The following is a 22255-nucleotide window of genomic DNA, read 5'->3' on the forward strand; positions in this document are numbered from 1 at the left end:
TAAGGACACTAGCAACGGCGGCGTTGCAAAGGTTGTCAGTCCTCCTTGGCTTTCTCATTAAAAAAAAAAAAAAGCTTATCTAAGTACTTTAATCTAAACATGTTCCCAGGCGCTTAGCGACATCGCGTTTCTCACTTCACAGCGTGTCTCCATATTGCTATCGACGAGTGTTATCTTTTCTCGACGTTTTGTTGATTGGCTCGTATAGCTTCTCTTTAGATTTTCTTTTCCCTTGCCCTGCCCACCGCGGGACGATTCTTCCCACTCGAGCCCTTTTTCTCCGGTGTCAGTCACCCCAACGTTTATGTTCTGTTTCGTCGCTAACGATACGAAGCTCTGCCTTGATTCAGGAATCGCGTGTGGCCGCCAGTACCACTTATCTCCCTCCGTACGAGGTCTTCCTTCGTTCAGTGTTGTGTCCGGTGACATCGGTGCGGCTGTCTGCTAATGTGACACTGCTTGCTTATTCGGCTTATCTGGAGTCTTTCGCGCCACCGTCATTAATACATTTATTTTCATAGGTGTTGACAGAGCTGCTAATATTCCGTGCTTCATTTATGCACGGCAGGGAGACTCGCCATGCTTTCTTTTTCTCGGAAGGGGAGCTTTCTGTAACGTTCGTTGCAGGGCACACTCAGATTGTCGTGTTGACCGTCGTTCCCGCATTGTTTTCGAGGTGTTGAAATCGCTAGCGCCGTTTGCGATCTACAGATACGTGTGGTGCAGTACATGCGACATTATTTTTGTCATCTTGCCGCTTTGCGCTGTGCGTAATGGCGAAATCAGTGGCACCACAGCGATGTTATCGGCAGTGGTGGGTGTGTTTCGAACCCGGGGCACACAATAAGCACGTAAGTTAACGTGTACTTTCTGCGTGCTGAATATTTGATATGCTGTTAGTGAAGCGATGAAGTTGTGTTGCCTTTTGAAAAGTATACACCGTGTATCGTCACCGACACCGTATGTCTCGTGCTCTCGCTTTATTTATTTAGTTTTTTTTTTTCATATTAAGAAAGTTTCTTGTTTGCTGCTGCATGGTCTTTCTGCAATGTTTTTAATGCGAGACATTCTTTACTTCATTCCAGGCACGTTGGGTTAGGTATGTTACTGTCCCGCCTCGTTTCGGGCCTCTTCAATTAAAAGAAATGCGTGATCGAACCTCTGCGTCCCAGTGCACCAACCAGATACGAATAGGTCACGATCGCATGTACACTTTCGTGTACACGATCGGTTCAGGTCGAACAGGCTTTAACGTTCCTTTGTCGCAGTACAAATGCCATCGCCGTTTTAGATAATCCGCATGCCATAGACGTAGGTGCATAACACTTAGTTGCGGATGACGTCACGATCTGTTTCCTTCGCTTACTCCCGTTCAGTACCTATGTAGAACCCAACAGTTGGCATGTCGTAAACTCGTGGCGAACGGCGGGTGCAGAAATCATGCCATCGCCGCCTCGCTGCTGTCGTCCCACACACAACTGCTCGCTTCACACAAATACGTTGTTCCACTTGGTAACGCTTTGCGGAACCCCGAACGATACTCGATCGCCTGCTACTTGCAAATTGCTTCCCATACATTGATTCTCACAGTGCGGGCCATCTACATCTTTCTTTCATTCGTTTTTGTTTACAATTTAATGAATTGCAATCAGCCCCGTTTTATAACACTACAGTGTGAGCCATCAGTGTCGGATAAGGATAATGTTAAAGCTAGTTTATTAAGGTTGGAGTGTAGGATCATTAATGGCAGGAAGGTGGGGAGGCCTGCCTGAGTGAAGTACCTCTAGCCTGCTCTCCAGGCTGGGGAAGGGGTTTGGGGGAACATCAGAGAAATTCAGTATAAACGTTACGAGTTTTGAGATAGTTTAGTTTTTCAAGTCATTACCGTTAAGCGTTGTGTGCCGTTCTCCGTACGTCGGTCTTGAAAGCTGATTAATTTGTTGCCACCATTAAAGCACACGGAGCTTCTTTCGGACAAATGAGAATCTCGTAAAATAATCCCACGTTTTGAAGCGATCACGACGACGGCGGGATGAGTATCGGCGCCTCCTTCCAGTCGCAGCTACACGGCGAAGTATGCGGGGCGCGTCATGTTTCAACCTACCAGCCGCCGTTTCCCCGCACAAGCTGACAACCAGATGCGCTCGTGACTCACATGAGGCAGCAATTTCTGAAACATTGCCGCTTGCCTGATGCTCGGCCTCCGTGGAGAGAAGCCTCGGGGCACTGCGCGGCGGCTTCTCGAAACTTAGCTCACACACGAGTGCCGAGTTGATGCCCGCGGCGAAGCTCGCGGACCGTGCAATATGCTTCGTTTGTATACTGAGCCAGCAACCCTATCTCGCATGTGAGGATGGTAGAGCAGTCTCGAAGAGAGAGGGAAAACGCCGAGGAAGGTGACAAGAGCAGAAGAAAGCGGGCGGCAGCTCGCGGCCGCCGGGGCGTACAGTAAAAAAAGAAAAAAAGGGGGAAAAAGACAGAAAAGAAAGAGTGAGGTTTGGGGGGGAGGGGGGGTTGTAAAAGTCCGCTTTTATGAATCGCGCGTTTTCAGTCTACATGCCGCACATGTATTGAAAGAGAAAAAGAAACACCGATAGAACACAAAGAAAAGGAGGGGTGTAGTGGGCGCGACGACGCTCTTTGAGCGAAGAGTGGGCGCTGCAAGCGTGTTCTTCGTGCGGCAGAGTTTGCCGTGGCGTCGTCGTCCGATAGTTCTCCGCCGCCGACGATATGCAGTCGTAAATCGAGCCCATACGTCGACCGACGGCACCGAGAAGCCAGAAAGAGGGGCCTCCCCCCCCCCTCTTCGCTTCCTTCGAAATGAAGGAATACGCGTTGCTTTGTAAACGTGCCGCGAAAAGCGGCTGTAAAAATCGGCGACCAGGGATGGGCGAGGGCCGCATTAAGAAGGCCGTCGTCGAGCACTTCCCTTCGCCGTCCACGCCTTTGTCTCGCGCCCACCGCGTGTGTGATGGTGCCGACGGCGCATTCAGAGATCGCGGCCTTCTCCTCCGGGGCGCCTCTATTGCCGTTGCATCCCTCGCGTTCATTGCGGGTTAAATAAGCAGAAAACGACCAGTCAAAGGAGATGGGTGCTTGGCCAGAGCCAGGAAAATCAAAAGGTTTTTTTTCTTTAAAGAAGGTTTATGTCTCGCATAAAGAGGACGTAACTCGACGCTGCTGCTGCCGCCATCGCAACCGTCGTCAATATACTTGGCGGCACGCTGAAACAAAGGCACTGCGACCTCAGTGCCGTCTGACGGTTCTGGAGTGAGAGCAGTGGCGAACGTGCGCATCAAGGTGATCACTTTTTTTTTTCTTACTCTTTCTCTCCCCCCCCCCCCCCTACTTTTCTCGCCTGGCAGGGTATGGAAAGGAGGGGGGGGGGGGGTACGTTTTCAGCAACGTCCTTCGGCATGAAGTACCAACATAAGGAAGATGGCCCGTTAGTAGTTTGCAGATGCTCCCTTCGAAGCTTGGCGTAGGAACTAACAGTGAAAAACTCCGCAAACCCATCGGTAATTTCCGAATTCTAGGTAGAAAAAGGTAAGCCGGTTGGTTTAAGTTCATACCGGGACGTGCCCGTACACATGGTCGTTTCCTCAATTGAACTAGCAAAATTGACCCTGGGGCTTGTGTGCTCGCTAATGGAGAAAAAATGCAGAGAGTCGGTCGGACGGTGAAAGAACACCAAACGAGAAGGAGTGGGATTGAGGCTCGGAGAAATGAAGTTTTCCGAAGAGGAGCCTGAAAGACAAGCTGCCAGCTACGCACGCGCGTCTTCGGCAAATCCAAGGTTGCGTGCTTCGGGATATCATGGCTGCAGAGCCGTCATCTTGCTTGCTTTCGCGTCCATATGGAGGATTCCGTGAGCAAGGCGCGTTGCTTGTCCGATTGGGCAAAGAAAGTCGATCGCGCGCCGTAATTAGAGGTTGCGTCGGGCGGATTAGAGAAGCTCGGCGGTGCCACCGGCCTCAAGAGCGCAGAACGCGATGCGAGTCGCCGGGCAGCACTCCACGAGGGCTGCAATTTCTGACCCCGCAGCGGCCTGTTTTATGCGATTTGTTTAGTTTTTTTCCTCTCTGTCTTCTCCCTCTCTTTGTCTTCACCAAGGCGGCACGTCTAGCACTGCTGGCCTCTTCTCGGGGAAGGAGGAAGCCGCCACGTAGACAGACAGATGGGTTGGCTAAGTAGAAAACAGTGGCGCCCGTCCTGTCTGGTGCCGGTATGCATCGCTTCTTGTGCGCGCTCTGTTTCTCGCGCTCTCCCTAGCTTTTGTGTTCTTTTGCTTTTCTCGGAAAGAGAGTTGTTGTGTATGCCACCGTTTCCTTCTGAACCCCGTTTTTTTTCCTCGGAAGCAGAAAATCGACATCGTTGTATATAGGCTGGCGCGTGCATGTCTCGTGCGGGGAATGGGGCGAGCCACTTTTTTTTGGCTTCGTTTCCGTTGCGCTTCATCGGAAATAGTGAAACGTTAGGGCTATTATAACGGAGCGCCTACATTGTTGTCGCTTTTTCTCGGACGAGCATCTGTTTGGCGGCCCATCTGAGGTTGTGTTCGCGAGAACCGCTTGTGCACTGTGGCTGTCCTGATGGGTCGTGATGAACGGGAGCAAGTTGCGATTGGCGTGCTTTTCGCCTACTTCCGTTTCACAAGCTCACCTAGCATTCGCACCCCCAACTTCCGGCCCACCATTCCCCAATTTTGATGGCGTGGCGAGGATGTATAGGTGGTGATGCGCCTTGTCCGGCGAGACGAAACAGCACATTCGTCAACGTGTTCTTCCGGTACGACTGCGGCACGTTTGTCCTTCGAAAGCAGAGGACGACCCCCGACACGTGCGTGACAACGCCGCCGATGGCCAGGGATGGAAACCCGTCTCAGGACCAGCTGCGTTCCTTCTCCCTGTGTTCTCGTCTGTAAGCCTTCTTTGTGTTCAGTCTTTGCGGAAGCAATCGTTTCTTCTCAAACCAGCTGCTCGGCACCATTTGTTATTATCTTGAGGCACGGGCTACAAAGCTTCGAAAAGTCGTCAGCTTTGTTGTATGCGGTTTCAAAACCTCTTTTAACATGCTGTCAAGCTTGCGCAGTTCTCCACCCACGGACGTGGAAGTTATTCATACAGGGAACATTCGGTCTTTCTTGACTTCTAACTACTGTTGCTTCTTTAGCAGCGCCTCGCGGTAGAAGGCTAAGCAGCGCTGTGACACCTTCGTGCTCATGTCACTCATGACACCGTCAGTGCTCATGACACTGGACCGCAGTGCGGTCCAGTTATTTCCGACCCAGATAATCAAGCAAGCATTACCTGACCATACGAATCTCGCGTTCGTGTCCCATACCTTGAGCTTCCTACAGTGGCGCACCGACGGGGAGGAGAGGGGGGGGATCGGGTGTTCTAACCCCCCCCCCCCCCCCCACACACACACACACACACACACACACGTCCAGCCCCACCAGTCCAACGTTTACCTTCAGTGCTCTGTTCACAATGTCATTACAATTCGGGAGTTGGCGTGAGGTCGAATTTTCCTGATTAACAAAAACACTCAATCATGCAAAGTGCTTGCCCCCCCCCCCCCCCCCCCCTTCCCTCCCTGGGTGCGCTACTGGCTTCCTAGTTTCGAAAAAAGGGTGGTTGTAATGGCGGCTTATCAGAACGACTAAAGTTCTTTTCGATCCTAAGTAACTGCGTCTTTCGTCATTACGCTGTGTTGGGAACTCCTCCTACAGACGCCAATGACGCTGTTCATCATAAATGCATACCGCACTACGGTCACCATTTGTACTCGCATCTTTTCGCACATTCTTCGCGTCTTCTCCAGCCGCTCGGCGGTAAAACCGAATGGTTTTTCGAGAATACGCCGATTAAAGTAGGCACCAATTAGAGGCTCATGGCAGTGGCGCATGCCTGCATTTCAAAGCATGAGCCAGCCCGCTGGAAGAAGGATCGGAAGCATGGAGGCGGGAGGGCGCGCGCTTTTCAGAATTTTTCTTCTCCACTGCTCTCCCGCTGCGTTGATCGCCCGCGGAACTGCCTTTGTAACCGTTCCTATTGCTTGCTTTTACTTCTTTGCTTTCATCTCCATCTCGCTTTTTCTGCTTTCCGTCGCCCTCCCCGCCGCACTATCATTTTCCCCCACCGTGCGGGCCACTTCTAAGTAGCGGGAAACGCACGAGGAAGCGGCGAGAGAGGGATCGAGCGAAAGAGAAACTGGCTGCCGCCTCTTCTTTTTTTGAACATCGCGCACCCGTTTCTGTTAAAACGAGGGAAAATATAAAAAAGAGCGTAAGAAGTGCCGCAGCAGCGAGGAGCACGTGCTACGCACGAGACCGCGAAGGGCGGTGCGAGCACATGTTTGCCGTTGTAGGTGAGGGATCAGTGCGGAGGGGACGGGCTCGGCGCCCTCCCGGTCGCGGCTGCGTTAGTTAACGCGGCGGAGCGCGCATTGTTGGGGACCCTCGAGTGGCCTCGAGTCGTCGCGCCGAACCAGTGGCTCTTGCCATTCGAAGCAAGGTGGCGAAGAGAACATTTTTTTCCGAGGCATTAACAAATCGGTTCGCTTCATTGCGCGCTCGTAACTGCCGTTGGAGGCCGACTTGGCCTGACATCACTCGTTACGTATAGCAGCGCAGTTACTCTCGAGAAAAGAGCCAAGTTGGCGCGAGACGAGCGCCGTTCTGCTGGAATCTGAGCAGTCAACATTTTGGTTTCCGTGACGTGCGCACGCAGAGCGTAGTAGGATTGGCATATGTTGATTTCATTGGCCGAGTGGTAAAGCAACACAGGGGCTATACGAGAGATGTCGTTGTTGAGGTCGTTGGATTAATTTCGGCCACATGGAGTTCTTTAGCGCGCGCCCATAGCGCTGTAAAGGAGCGTTTGTGCACACCGCCCCCATTGGATTGGAGCCGCCATGACTGGGAATCGAACCCAAGAACTTATTCCGAGAAGCAGAACGCCATAGCTACTGAGCCGCCGAAACGGTTGATGGCATATGCGAAGCATAGTGCGTTATGCCGTTTTTTTTTTTTTTAGAAGGTCCAAAAATTTTTAAAATTGCCTGTGGCATATAGCACAATTCTAACCGTTGATCTGAATTACTCGATGACGGGGCCATTAGTTCTACAAGAAATCAAAATACTTAATGGAATTGTTAACATAACTACGCTAATTAACTTTTAATGAATTACTGCACATCTTTCAATCTACGAATTACAGCCGGTGGTGCGTTGGAACGAATTCTCTAATTCTCTGGACTGCACCAGTTTCCGAGATATTAATTTTCAGGTGTCCGAAAAAAAGCATTGACGTTCCAGTTACTTTTCTTTTTTTTTTAAAGGAAACGCCGTTTTACGCATTCAAGCACAAAAGGCAACGCGCACAAAAGCCAACGCGCACAAAAGCCAACGCGCACATCTCTGTTTTGCACGCGTCAGAGCAGGATGCGCTTTAAAATTTCAAAGTTTAACGCCCCGGAGTTGCAAAGTGGTTATAGCGACACCTTAGTGCAGGGCTCCGGATTAATTTTCAACACCTGGGGTTCTTTCACGTGCATGGCAAAGCACGGTACACGAGGGATGCGAGTTTTTACATTTCTCCCTCATCGAAACGCGGCCGGGATTCTAACCTCTGCGCTCAGCAGTGCATCGCCGTAGTCACTAGAGCCACCGCGGTGGCTTTGCCGCGCGCTTTACGTAGCATCTACAGCGAAGGATGTGTGTGCGTGTATCGGCATGTTATCCCATTGGACTGACATGCTTTCTCCCACCCTCTCCTTCCCTCCCCCTCCTTTCTCTCGGTCCCCACAGGGCCCCCGCAGTGCACCAGCGGCGCGGGATTCCTTCCCTGCGAGTGTCCCACGGGGGGAGCTTTTTGAGCCGGTAATGGTCGATGCAGCGCCTGCTTGATGAATGACGCCTCTCTTCTTGCCAACTGCCGCGCGTGTCCCGCTCTAAAGTCCTCGAGTATAGATGGGGGGGGAGGGGGGGGGGGAGATGCTCGCGGATACTTGCGGAAACTGAGCGACGGAGGCCGCCACGAGGCGAGCCACTTTGGGGAAAAAAAATGGGGAGCCCTCGGGCGGTTCCCGGAAGGCTCGGCGGCCTCGGCATGGCTGGTCTTTTCGCCAAGTTCGAATGGTTTGGATTACTCCTCGCTCTCCTCGCGGGATGCTTCTATGCCTCGCCGTAGACGCGAACGCGTATTCGCCCGTTGTCGGGTACGGCCGCGGGTAAAAGGGGCTGAAGCAGCTTTGTAGTCTTCGCCCTGGCGAAAGAAAGGGCGCGGAGTTGTTGAAAGCAAGAACATTCTGCTATGGATACGCTATATTCTTCGTTAGTGTGTAACTGGTAGTTATTTTTTTTTCTTTTCTCTCAGGACGAGATGTAGAAAGGCCTCTTAGAAGTATATATCGCTAAATCGCCGTAGATATCAGCGCAGCAATAAAGGTGGCGCGTCTGCACCGAGCGGATGCCTGAGCCTGCATGAACATAGAGTAGAATCATGTAGAAGAGCGCGCCATGTTGCTGTTACTGTTTTTAATTTTTACTTAAGATGAATGCTTCTCAGATTGTTTATGCTTGCTACAAGTATTGATTCGCGAAACCCCTCCCGTTTTGGGAATACTCGCGGTATATTGGTTTTATGGAGCGAGCACAATTGCGCTGAATTGACGTTTAAATTTCAACTGACACCTATCTGGTATTAGATTAAATAGGGTGAGATAATAGTTCATTACACCGTACTTCTTAACGCTCTTTCCTTTCTGGTGGTCGAGAGGTAACAATCCCACAGTGTATTGAAAATGCTGGTTTTGGACATAAGCAGATGTTTGTATATCACCGCTGGTAGGTATTCCGCAACTACATCACCTGTATTACCTGTAAGAAACGGGCATCGCTAGGTAATGAAATATATTTCCAGATGCATGTTGCAACTGCGTACTCTAACTCGGCTAAGAATTTTCGTATGTCTTTCTAATAAAACTGAAAGTTGGGCGAGTTGGCGTGTGTTCATCCTGTGAACCACAGCTCATTTTCTTCGTCCTTCTTTGTCCTCCTTGCCGTTCGCGCTGTAGTTTACACGATAAACGTTCTATTAAGCAGGAATATCGAGGCTAACGTTAGTTTCGAAATATCCGCAGAATACGAATAATGAAGTACTTAGAATGAAAAGTCATATAAAGCATATAAAAAAAGGGAGAAGGATACTGAACAAGTAATTAACGTACTGCGCAAAATGTACGTAGGGCGGGAAGACCGACAGGACAGACCACCCTCCATGTATATTGCGCAGTACGGTACTTCATTATGAACCAACTAGTCCGCAACAAAATACTACTGGGAGAGGGATAATTTCTACAATCGGGGGTCTGCATCCACTAAGGAAACGGCAAGCAGCGTACGTAAATAGTAGAACACGATAGAATAACACTGTACGAAGCACGACGCATCACGTTTTGCGGCTCTGCGCCAACGGCCTGTGCCAACCCGTGCCACAGGTGTACGGCTTTCGAAAATACGAGAAACATCGGGTGATGGTGCGGAAGAGCTGAGAAAAGGTCAAAGTACTCGAAGGAGACATGAGGCCGAAGGATTTTACTCGGCATGAAAAGAAAGGAAACCACACGCGGGGTTCGTGGAGGCAGGGCGAACACGGGATGCCGCGCTGGGGTGGCCATCCCACAAAGAGCCGAGTAGTTTGGGGATGCGGGGCGCTGTCGGGTAGGTACCGAGGGGAAGTAATAGTCTTTTTTTTTTTTCTTTCTTTCTTTGGGAGGACTTGGCAGCCAGCGTAAAGGTTCCGGGCAACCATCGCTACGGAGGCCTCGAAAGGTCCTCTCGAGATTCGGTAAACATCTTCATGCGCACCGCTGTAAACGGGTCGAGAAGCGGCCACCGAGCGCCGTGTGGTAGTGCTTAACCGCGGCTGCTCGATCAAAACGCACAAGGAGCGGTCGTGATTTATATATTATGTAGGAAAACCCAGTGAGGTTAACCAGGCTGAGCCCAGTCGGCTACGCTGAAGTGGGGTACTTTCCGCGCTGTCGTATGTCGTTAGTCGTTATCTTCGCCGTTCAATCGCGCCACGTCATCCAGCTTTCGAACTATGGTTTGGTTAACTGAAAAGGCGCTGTACGCTCTTGTAGCTGCTATTGTTGTGGGAAGCCGTTAACCATGTTCAAATTATGAACTTGGTAATTTTTTAACCGGTAATATGTCGCGGAAACGTTTCATTTAAACTAGTATAATTTATTAAAGGGCAAACGTCGTCAGCGCGAATAATGATCAAAACGTAGTCGCCGACCGTAATTGACGCGAAACCGCATTCCTTCAGCCACCAGTGCATGTATCCGCTCGTTAGCATCTATGCTATTCCTGTCCGTCCGCAAGTTATGTCGGCTTTGCGCAGCGTCACGCAACGTCAAGGTGCCGTTTTCGAAATATGGCTTGCATGGGATGCAACTTGCGTTAGCTTTTTCTCCGTCCAATCAAGAATGTCCAATCAAGAATGCAAAGTTCTGGTTGTCTCTGAGCGTTGCCATATAATCCGTGCTCGGTCTTTCCTGACCGACTCTATCACGTAATTTTTTCAGCGCGAACATTTATTACCGGCGCAGAACCGAACCATTTTTTGTTTTGTTTCGTTTTTTGCTTTTTTAAAAGTCTGCAGGAAGATTTACAGCTCCACGCAACGTTTCGCCATCTTGAGAAACAGCTCAGGAACGTCTTTCTTCTTTTCTTTTTTTTTTCGTATTTTTTTAACAAACTCTCGTTTCCCCACTGCAGAGCTTGAGAAACATTACCCTATTGAGAGCCAATTAGAAAGCCCCACACAGCGGCTGATGGTGTCCTTGAAGTCACCACCGTGGCGTGTCCAGAATAGAGAGTTTTAGCATACGGCTGCCAGGCTCCATCGTTACCGGCATCGCCAAATGGCCAGTTTCGCGAGTCCTCGCTATTGGACTTCTTTTTTGGCATGTTGGCGACGTCCGCTAAACATTTGTTTTTGGGCGCAAAAAGAGACGTACGAATGAAGGACACAGCGCCACATTGCCCGTGACTCCTGCCTTCATGAGGAGAGGCGCAAGAGGGCGCAGTCTCCTTTAACGGGGCTTCTTTGGCGAAGGGTTCCTGCTGCACGTACATCGCAGGAAAGGCACACTGACGCGTGCTGGATGAGCCCTGTTTCAAGGAAACGCTCTCCATCTTCAAGCAGAGGCGGGCGCATGTGGCATCACCAGCGCATGTAGCGGCAAGTCACTTACTTGCTCGGGCCTCGATGTACGGGGCGACGGTTTCCGTTTTCTCGTCGGCAGCGCGCGTTGTGTGTCGTTCGTCGGCAGCCTCTGCGCGGTCTACCCCGCGTAGACGTACGTATGTACTGTACATGCAGCACGAAGCGTCATGTAGCACAAAATACATCTAGCATGAAGCGCCACAGAATGAAACAGTAACATAAAGCGCGAAATTGCGACGAGACCTTACGCAAGATCAACGATATCATTTGGATAACAGATATATTCGCATTTTGTTTCGAGTAAGCGCAACCTTTTTCCTTTGATGTGTAGTGTAATTATGGGGTCAGGGCATAACTTGGCGAACAATATTTCGCAAGTACTGCTTGTATGAGAAGTTGCAGAAATTGTAGATCCGTTGAGCATCAGTAGACGTCCATTCCCAACATTTGAGTATATCAATAGTAGAATTAGGAATTATTTAATCTATAATTATACAAATTTACTGATAAACGCAGCTGTAACAATGTGTTGCCGTAAGAAAGAAATTTCTTCCTTCTTGAAGCAACTATTGCAGATAGCAATGGTATAGTGAATTTCCATAGTCTGCCTCCGTCGTTATTCCTGTTGTAACGTTGGCTTCGATCACCAGCGTTGACAAATGCAACCTGAAGCCCTTATATTCCCGACAGGAAACGGACGTTACCGTGTACCCTTGTGCAATACGAACGTGTATATGGCACCGACATTAGAAGCCCGCGCTCGGCGGTTGCGCGTCGTCGCGGTTTTCGTCGCTTTGTAACCGCGGCCCTCGCATTCCATCATGTCGTCGGAACAAATTTACTGTTTTACGTGGCTCTGCTCGTCCCCTAACGTTACAGCCGTCGCCATCCGACCTCCGATACGATTAGCCGTCTCGCTCACGTTTCTTTGTTTCTTTTTCTTTCTTGTCACGCATGCATGGCGTGTCGCAGATTGTGCACTAGTCCGCGAAGCGACGCATTATAATGCTTCGCCAAGTACTGTCGCGACGAGCCTTACCTGGTATTTAGTAAACTCCATGGGGGCATTTAGACGTATGCCGAGCGGCGTGGATGGCATAGTTGTAGCTTCTTGTAGTTGAGCGGTTGAACTTCCGAGCGAGTACTTCCAATGCCAGAATTATGCACCTGATATTTCTCATCGAAATATCGCAGCTAGCCTTTCTTTGTATGTTTGTGATTTTGAAACCCGACGCGACGCAGTACGTTATTAATTCTTCAACTTAATTGGGGTAGCAAAGTACGCGCTCGCCTTGTCGACCTTCCTCCCGTTGTTGCTTTGTTTTCTATCTCAATTATACTTAGGCTAGCCATTGTTGCCGCGTTCCACTGCCTCTTCAGTGAGCTGCACAAGAATGGAAACGCAGTCGAGAACCGAAGTTTGCTTCTACAGCTTCACGCCACACTTTCACAACCAGATGCTGCAACACTTGCTGTTCCGAAAGCTGCAGCTACTTCTTTTTTTCGTCTGAACGTGTGCTCTCATGTGCAACGCTCACCGTCAAAGGATAGCATGGAGCACAGCTCCCACGCCGTCTTCTTCACATCGCTTACACTTTCCGATAGATTCGAAAGTTGGCTGGGTCGTCCACTAGCGTGTGACGAATTCCTTTTTCGACACGTTGAAGTCCCATGGTACAGTGGTGAGCACTGTTAGGGTGAACACCTCATTAGTATTCAAGTTGGTATAACTTCAACATACCTTCTACTTCATGGGGGAAATGTGCCGAATACGACGCCTAATGATGATACCGATAAAAGAAATGATAGTTTTCTTTATTTTGTGCTAAACATCAACTGCTATAGGCTCGTGAATGCTAATGAGGTGTTCACCCTAATAGTGCTCACCACTGTACCTGTGGAAGTTCCGCTAGTTCTGTTTGCTTACGCAGCCTCATACGCCCGCAGCTCCCGTACTTCGTTACTTCTTACCGTTACGTCAGCTTTGTTCTACGACGTTGTGTGTAGCTAGTCGCTTTGTACACAGTAACACTTTTACGGCTTCATGCGTATCCACCAAGACTGAACAACATGCGTCATTTATGATGAAAAAAAAAAGAAAAAAGAAAAAGAATGGAAATGGAGAATGTAGCGCTGCATTCGTAGAAGGAAGGAAATAATGGAGAAGGAAAGGCAGGGAGGTTAACCAGTTTAGCACAACCGGTTTGCTACCCTACACACGGGAGCAGGATGGGGGAGAATGAAAGATGGGGAGGAGAGAGAGAGCACATAGCACAGCACACACAGCTGCACTCGTAGAACGTTTCTATTGTACTAATTCAGGCACGTACTATGCAGCGTGCTTGTAGCAGTATTGTTCATTTAGGGCGACAGGCTTTATCAGCGCCACCATAATCTGTCATCAGGTGTGTCAATCCTATTGCAACAATGTATTGTCAGACTTCCTTGTTTTCTCATCACTGCTAGTCGATTGCTCTGTAACCGTGACACGGGATACTATAGTCCTCTCCAAACGGCTTTATTACCTGGAACTAATGTAGCGAAATATAAGGGGGGGGGGGGGATTTGAAGATCTGCGTCTGTCACTCTAGGCTTTTCACGCGCCTTAGAACAACGGCGACTTTAGTCTTTAGAGAAATGCTGGTAGGTAGGTGGTCGCTTCCCAGCTTCTGCACGTGCCACTGCGTCGGCTTTTGTGTCTCGCTGTATACGGATAAGGACGATCATAGCGGTGTCCCTTTGGGCCGGTCCTCACGGAGAGATGGTAGAACTCGACGGTCAATATTTTTCCTCCGCAGACGGACGTGGAAATATCCGCTTGTCGCACGTTATGTGTCCCTGACAGCGACCGCATCTGCGAGCAGCCACCAGCTCGAGCGAAGACTCCTTCTTCGGGCGGGCGACGCAAATATTTGATCGCGCCGTCGTCTGCACCTCTCTGCAGCCTTTTTTCGGAGACCTTATTTTTTCTTCCTTCTCTCCGTATCGAAGAAGACGGTGCTCTCTCTCCTGAAGAGGGGACTTTGTCCTCCGCTTCGTTTCAGCTTCGCAACACGAAATGCTCGCGAGGCGAACTTCGCGTTCCGAGTGGTTGCGTGTGTGCGCCGGCTTTTTCAAACAACGTGCACGAGGAAAAGTACGAGAATAAACGCGTGCACGCCTCGGTGAGTTCGCCCGCTCGCGCGATGTGTGCCGTACTGCCTCGCTGTCCACGCGCCGGTCCCGCGAGCGGATGAGGGCGTGGCACGCGCGGTGCCGCCGCCGGGCTCGTAAAACAAGCCGCGCCAAAACTTCACCGAAACCGGACGGCTGACATTATCTCGTGTCGGATTTTATGAGTGTGGCGCTGTGGGTAAATATGTAATTTTTTTTCGCCGGCCTGCGAAGTTGGCGAAGGAGGGTACAAAGTTTCTGCAGAGTTCTGTCGCGTGTTAAGGTTGCATGGTGCGATGCGCTCACAACTTTGTTGATGCGGGTTCTGAATTGGACGACTTCAGCTCACTTACTTGCCAGCGCGAAACAGCGCCGTTGTTTACCTGTTGTGTCTATATAGTGCGCAGTTCTTGATTCCGTAATATGTACATGACATCACAATGTTGATCACAATCCCACTTTCTCGTTTACTGCGATAATTATTTGAGCAGTAAAATAAGCTTTGTTGTGCTACTTTAGTTGTGCGTTTCCGTGTGAACGCTTACGTCCCTCTTGGCATCGTATACCAATATCGGGTGGGCAATGCATTGCTAGTCTGATGAACTCGGTTCCCCCGCTGTTGTGCAACGCCGACGTATATGTATGGTATACTGGGGCGCCTAAAACAGCACGGTTTATATGAATGCTCTGGGCAGTGGCATTACGAATGTGATCACAGAGCCCGTACGCGTTTCTCGCGCTGCTCTTGTATCAATTCGAAGACAGTACCGCGTGTTGCTTGTCGAATTCATTACGGTTAACGTCTTTACCATTCCTCTGTCTCGCTATCTTCGTTTGTCTTCTGTTCCGTCTCTCGCCGTTATATAACGATACGGTCAAACCGACGCCGCCCCCTCCACCCACTCTCGAAAAGCTTTCTTGCGTTGTCCCACCATTCGGGCACGTCGTAATGGGTGCTCTTCTGTAGATAAGTCGCCGGGACGTAGGCCTAAAACGCGGGCGTTGCTGCGCATCTAAGTCATGGCGACAAAATGAAAGAAATAATAAAAAAAACGTCGTCTGGAAATATCTTTCGGCGAGAATGCGACGATGTTTTGCGACGCTTGTGCGCGCATGTACGGAATGAGAGGAGCCGAGAATCGTTTTATCGCATCGCTGCGTCCGCCTATACGGCCGTTTCGACCCATTGCCTGCTTCCTTTCCCGCCGCGGCGCCATCATTGTGTTTGTGGATCCATGTAGTACTATACCTGCATAGGTGTGCGGTCACGGAGTGTGGCTACTTTAGCGTTCTTCTTTCCAGCGATAACGCTTGGAAACGTTCGAAGCCTAGCCACCGGTGCGCGTTTGTGCCGATGGGGGGGTCTGCACGGAGGACGACGGCGGGGGAGGCGCCGTATAAAAGGGCGGCAAGTGGCCAAGTTCACTAATGATGGCCCGAAATGGCCGAGCGGACGCAACTGATCGCACTTTGATAACTGCGCCTTATTAACCGCGAGGCCGAGCGGTGAATCATTTAGTATACGGCTCGTCCTCCTCTCCTGCTTTGTCTCTGGCATGCGCGCTCCTTGTGTACGCGGCCGGTGTATGCCCCCTTTCCCGTTTTTGTTGCTCATGCAGGAACGGCCGTACAGCGTGACTTTTCGCGCTTTGTCTTTACTGCGTATAGTTTGATAAGCGGAATGGTTCTCACGGGAACGACGTCGCTGAAGCAACGCTTTAGCGACACTTTGTTGTTTTTGCAACGCCTTCGCGTTACTTGTGGCTGTAGATTTCGTAAACAAGGCTGCACGCACCTTGAGCAAATACTCGATTTCTTCAGTGAGTAAAACGTTGCTCAAGCTGCGCTGCTGGCATCTTTCTTTCTTTCTTTCTTTTTCGCCGTTCACGAGCATTGGACAGGAGGCAACGCCGCGTAATAGATATTCCACGTGTCGACTCGTATTTCTCGAAGACCAGTCTATGCCCAACGCTTTAATTCAGTGACTGCCAATCCAAATCTTACAGTTGGTTACCCAACAACTCCATGAGGTCCACTCCACTTTGGACAACTCAGACTCGTGAAAATCTTTCCCCGCACATAACGCATCCATGACGGCCGTTCCGCTGCACGGGAGGGAACACACCGTGTCGACGCATTTGTAAGCAATAGCGTCGGCGGGTGATTCCATGTGTCACTTGTTCTCGTTACTCTTATACTGCATTGCAATGCTCACTTCCATGTAAGCCGTGGCACGTCCGTCAGTGTCAAGCTGCGCTGCTGGCATCTGAAAACCCGAGCCACGAACATAGTGTGCGACAAACACGGCAGCGGACGCTACAGTGGTTTTTCAACGTTCTTGCATGTTTCTGACCGGCATTATTAGAAACTGAAATAGCCCTTCGCGATAACCTGAAGCTCTGAGTTCCTTGTGGGTGTCCCTCCCTGCGCATAATGATCATTTATCGCATTTTGTAACGGGACTGCCAAGCGTGTGTCCCTTTTACAGATGACGGGGGGTATGCCGCGCAGTAAATTTGTTTCATAGTTTGACGACCGCGGCCGGAAAGGGACACTGATAGCGCAAGAAACGAGCGCCTTTGACAAGGAAACGACTGATCCTGATCGAAACGAATTGAAACCTTTCTGCGATGTGTGCGCCCGTGTGAATTAATAATTGCCTGATTCGCCCGTGTATACTCGGCGTCGACCCATAGTCGGGTCCGAAGGGCGGTTTTGAAATGGCTCGGGGCGCAGCTCGTTCAGATTGATTTCGCAATCGATGTTGAGTTTGTTGGTTAAACGCGTGTCCGCTTAGTGCTCGATACGCATCGTCTGCAGGAAAGCTTCGCGCGTATCAACCACCCTTTAGTAACTTTCTGTGGCTATGGATTGGCGGAGCTCTTGAGTTCAGGCCACGCTTCGACGACATTGATTGGCCGATTCACGTCCCTCGTAATATATATATAATATATATATATATATAATCGATACAAACTGCAATTTAGAGCGTTGAAAAAGAGTGACTAGACGTGTGTGGCTTTCGCCTAGCAGCGCGGAAATGTGCTTTAAGACTGGTACCTGCTTACGTAACTAACAATGCTTAGCACGTTTATGAGCAATTTTGCGATAGGTCACGTCCTCTATGGTCGCCTGTTCTTTCTTGATTTGTTACAACTAGGGACAAAGTCAGCCTTTAGACAGTGAACATTTAACACCCTTAAGGAGGCTGTAAGGTCGTTTTTTTTTCTTTTTGTTTTTGCACCGCTCATTAAGCCTATTAGCACCCATGGTACTCATAACAACCTATATAATGGAACCACCATGGAGGCACACCCGATGTTGTAATATGTCATTGGACGCGCTGCTCAGCGCTACGGCGTTCTGCTGTGCTCGTCCGAGGCCGCAGGTTTTATTCCCCACGGTGGCGGTTGCAGTACAATGCGAGCGGGACGCAAAAACGTCTGTACGGCGCACGCTTGAGGTGCACGTTAAAAAGCCACCACGTAATCAAATAAATGTCGAGTCCTCTACTGCAGCGTTTCCCATATATATATATGATAGAAAACAAGGAGTGAGACAATTAATTATTATCTCTAGTTATGGCAAAGTTTCCCTTAATACTTCTAAATCTTCGGAGTCGCATGTGTTATGTTTATATTTGCGCTGCCTTACCTGGCGAGTTGTTTTGAACGCGTCGTTCGCGGAATGCTCGTTCTTGCAATCAAAATGCCGCGCCCCCTAAGTGAATAGGAATAGGCGTTGGTGGGCAATACACCTTAGTGCCCAGTTATTTCGTTCAGGCGCAGACACCGTCTATTCATTCGCTCGTATCGCAACTGCTAATGTTACGGGAAATCGCTTGAAACTGATTAGATGGCTTTTCATCCCTTGCCCTAGCTTTCAGATAATCGAGCAATGATGTCTGTCAGCCGCCCAATCACAGAGGCTATAAGAATTTGTGAAAGCGCAAGCAATACATCAGCCAGCAGGCACGATCGCGGGTTTGGATTATTTCATTTACTTGCTTTATGAAGCTTGCATTGTGTCTGTTTCTGATATATCTGGGGGGCCTTGGCGCCACGCATATTTTTTCTGGGAATAATACTCCCTGACACTACAGCGAATTTCATCTTAATTGTTCCATGGTAGCAGATAAGTCATTCTGTGTTGCATGTTCGGTTCTTGCCCTTCTCATAAAACAGAAGGACTAACGGGCTGTGCGGTTCGCGATAAGTTGTGGCAGCCTAATGCACAGAACTGAGGGAGCTCAAGTTGCAAATGCTTGAAACGTCTGAGCTTCTTCACTTGTAGGAGCACGTATACGAGGTGTTTTATTTAGAAGGTCCAACATTTTTTTTTAATTGCCTGCGGCAGGTGGCACAATTCTAACCCTTGATCTAAATTACTCGATGAGGCCGTAATTAGTTCTACAAAAAATCAAATGCTTCATTAAATAGTTAACATAATTACGCTAATAAACTATTTAATGAATTACATTACGGCGCATATTTGAATCTACGAATTATAGCCATGGAGTTCGCCAGGCGTATCCACTTGAATTGGAACGAATTTCTAGGACTGCACCAGTTACGAGATATTTATTCTCAAAGTGTCCGACAAAATGCACTGGTGTTCCAGTTCCTTTCATGCTTCAGTGCATAAAACACTCTTTTGTTTTGGTTACCTACTGAACTTAGTACGCCCTCAACTGACTGATCGAAAATACGGCTCTTGGCGTTGCTGAGTCACGTGGTTACGCATTCTGCGCGAAATACTGGGGACTGCAGTGGTTGTGTTTGGTTAACGCTTTATGAACTAATTGGCACCAGATCGACAAACCCCCGTCGCAAAGCGCACTTGAAGTCACGAAAGAAGGCCGCATTCGTCACCGTTTGAAACAGACGTGGTGGATGAGCGGCTTTGGGCTGCTGAGAATGGGGCTGCGCATTCGAGTTCCAGTCGCGGTGATCAACGTTGTGGCGGAAGTGTGTACAAACACTCGCATGCTATCTCGGTGCCCGCCGGAGTATACGCAGGCGATCCACATTAATTCCGAGTCCCGATATCGCCGATGTGTGAAATAAAGGCGTATACCAACCGACAAAATCGTGGCCGCTTGAGTGACCCTTTCAACGATCCAGCGAAGAGTGCGGACACTGTATTCGGACACTCGAGCACAACGACCCACCCGGGCTCACGAGGGGCTCTCGCTGTGCCCGCAGTGACCGATAACGGCGTGCCCTGTGCGCGCACTATAGCTGGACGACGGTCGGAGGTCGCGCTCTCTTGATGCCGTCGATACGAAGCTCTTCCACGAGAGTTCAATATCTCAGGGAGGGCAGCCATGCAGTTTCCATATGTGCGTTGTCGTTGTTGTTGTGCACCCTACAGCACTGCTCTGCCATCAACAATGACTAGCTGGTGGTCCGACTTCCAGAAGGGCTAATAACTTTGATTAAAGAAGCCCCTTGTCCCCCCCCCCCCCCCCCTTTCTCCCTTAAAGAAGCCATAATGTCGCTGTGCCTGCATTAACCGTAATTTAACTCGTTCTTCTACACAAGTGTATATATATATACACTGTCCGCATAGCCTAGTGGCTATGGCGTTGTGCTGCCGAGCACGAGAGTTCGTGACTTGCCGCGTATGCAAGTTACGCGTACATTTTTTGCACTGTTACTGTACTTAACGAATTGCCGCCTTGAGGCTTTAACGGGGTTATGTGGCATACAACTAAAATGTGTGTGTGTGTGTGTGTGTGTGTGTGTGTGTGTGTTTTACATTAATAAATACGTACATCGCCATTTAAGAAACGCTATAGAGGATAGAATAAAGGACCTGACCCTGTTCCATCTTTCTTTCCTAATAGCGTCTGTGCCTATAATTTGGCCATGCTCGACTCCGGGTTCTCTTGCTTCCTTCAGTTCACGTGCTCAAAATGTCAACATCGTTGTTGTCTATATAAATTTATGTTAAACGGAGCAACAATCACTCGGGAGAACATCGTTGCCTCGAAACCGCCCCTGCCGAAACGAAGCCTCGTTCGGTGCTCGTCCGCGACGCGTGATTGGAATGCCTAAGCATTCTTGAACTTACGCGCTTAACGCCAGCAACTGCAGCTGCGAAGGCGGCGGCCAGCACCTGGAGTTCGTGATGGCGCATTATGAGCTGGCCTTGGGGGTGAAATACTTTTGTTTTTCCTTAGCGGAATCTCGACCTTTCTATTGAATATCTCCTCTCTGCTCCCTTCCTCTCGGCCACCGGAGCTTTGTGCCTGGAACGAAGATAGAAATATACCGCAACGGCCGGACGCCGCCGCCCGCACCAACTCGCGCCCGTGCAGTTGGCCTCATAAAATGGAAGAGCCACGCCGCCGTCGCCGCAGAGAGGCCGATTTATAGTGGCGGCAATGGTGCACGAGGGGAGCGGCTGTGTGTGTGTGTGTGTTAGCATCGCGAGGGGGGGGGATACGCGCTTAAGGGGATTCGGCTGGTTGGCGCACCGCTTACGCTCGGCGCTTGGTTGTTTTGTTCTTCGTTTCCCTCTCTGTCTCACCTCTACGTGGAGAGAGAGAGAGAAGAGCTCGCCCGCATGCAGAGAGGAATCGTGCTTAATCGCGGCGCGCCCTTTGTACTGGTCGGCAGCAGCAGCAGCTCTTCTGCCACGCGCTGGCAAGCGCTGCAGCTCTCGTCTCTCATTTTTATCGTCTCTGTCGCTCGCGTTACTTTTCTCCCCCGCGCGCTTCGGATTGAGCTTTATTCATGCTCGCCCCGTCGCAGCTTTTCGTGCATGTGGACGGACGGGCCTCCGCCGAGAGAGGGAAGCGAGAGAAGACAGGATCGAAGAAAGTATGACGAGATACGTCCGACGGAAATGCGCCGCGAATGATTTCCAGGAATAATTGCCCGGCCGAGATGCTTGCACGCGCTTTTTCTGATTGCTTTACGGTTTCTCCCCTCGGCGCGGGTGCTTGCATCTCTCGCCTGCCCCATGCCGCCGCGCGCGCCTCCACACTTTGAATGTATAATACGCGCTGTGGGAAAATTTATCTCATTTCCTTTTTATCGTCTTCATACTTGGTCGCTGGCCGGACTTGGTGGCGGGAGGTCAGAGAGATACTAGATTTCTACGAATTGCGATAAGCCCGTCATATAGGTGTCCATCTTTATAGCCTGAACTGTTTCACAAATCTATGTAAGCATTTTTCTTTCTATATTTTCCCCCCTTCTCACCTGGATGTAATTATACCCTGAATTCTTGATAAACGCAGCCTGAAAGGGCATGTAACGCTTTATCCACGCACTAATTACTAGGGCGCAATGACGATTGAGCAAGGAGTGGCATGCTGTCTATGTCAGCGGGTGTTGGACTCGAATCATGCCTTTTCCCATTGTAAGCGACTTTTGTAACAATGATGCGAAAAGTGGTATGTATTAACGTAGTTTACGCCTGTTAATCACGACTATGCAGCGTACTGACCTTTCTGCGCTGAGCTTTATCGTACATGGATGTAGCATTAAATAAAACTTAACATGCGCGGTTAATCAAAAAACGAACGCAGGGGGTCTGCCAAGAATGTCACGTGTGGTATCATTGCTGCGATAGACTTCGCTCTATTCTTTCAGATGGATCATACCGCGAAGCTTTAAGTCAGACGTTATGAACAAGTCAAAGAAATGAACCCGGAAGGACAGAGCGCAGTCTAGCTGATATTTGGTGTGTGCTATATATAGCTAGGGAGATCGCCATTTACTGTGAAGACAGTCACATCTGCCCTCCTCACCCCCCCCCCCCCCCCCCCCCACACACACACACACACACACTCTTCCTCTCCCCATATTTATGATATGCACCTAAGCGAAATATCGAGTTGCCAGTCG

General features: G+C 49.8%; 1 protein-coding gene across 14 annotated transcripts in view; it reads left to right on the plus strand.

Moving 5' to 3' along the window:
* LOC119442992 (AT-rich interactive domain-containing protein 3C) overlaps positions 1–22255 on the plus strand; it is a 239803-nt gene that overhangs the window by 72085 nt on the left and 145463 nt on the right. The window lies entirely within an intron of this gene.

This window comes from Dermacentor silvarum, chromosome 2, assembly GCF_013339745.2.
Source record: "Dermacentor silvarum isolate Dsil-2018 chromosome 2, BIME_Dsil_1.4, whole genome shotgun sequence".
Classification (NCBI taxonomy): Eukaryota; Metazoa; Arthropoda; class Arachnida; order Ixodida; family Ixodidae; genus Dermacentor; species Dermacentor silvarum.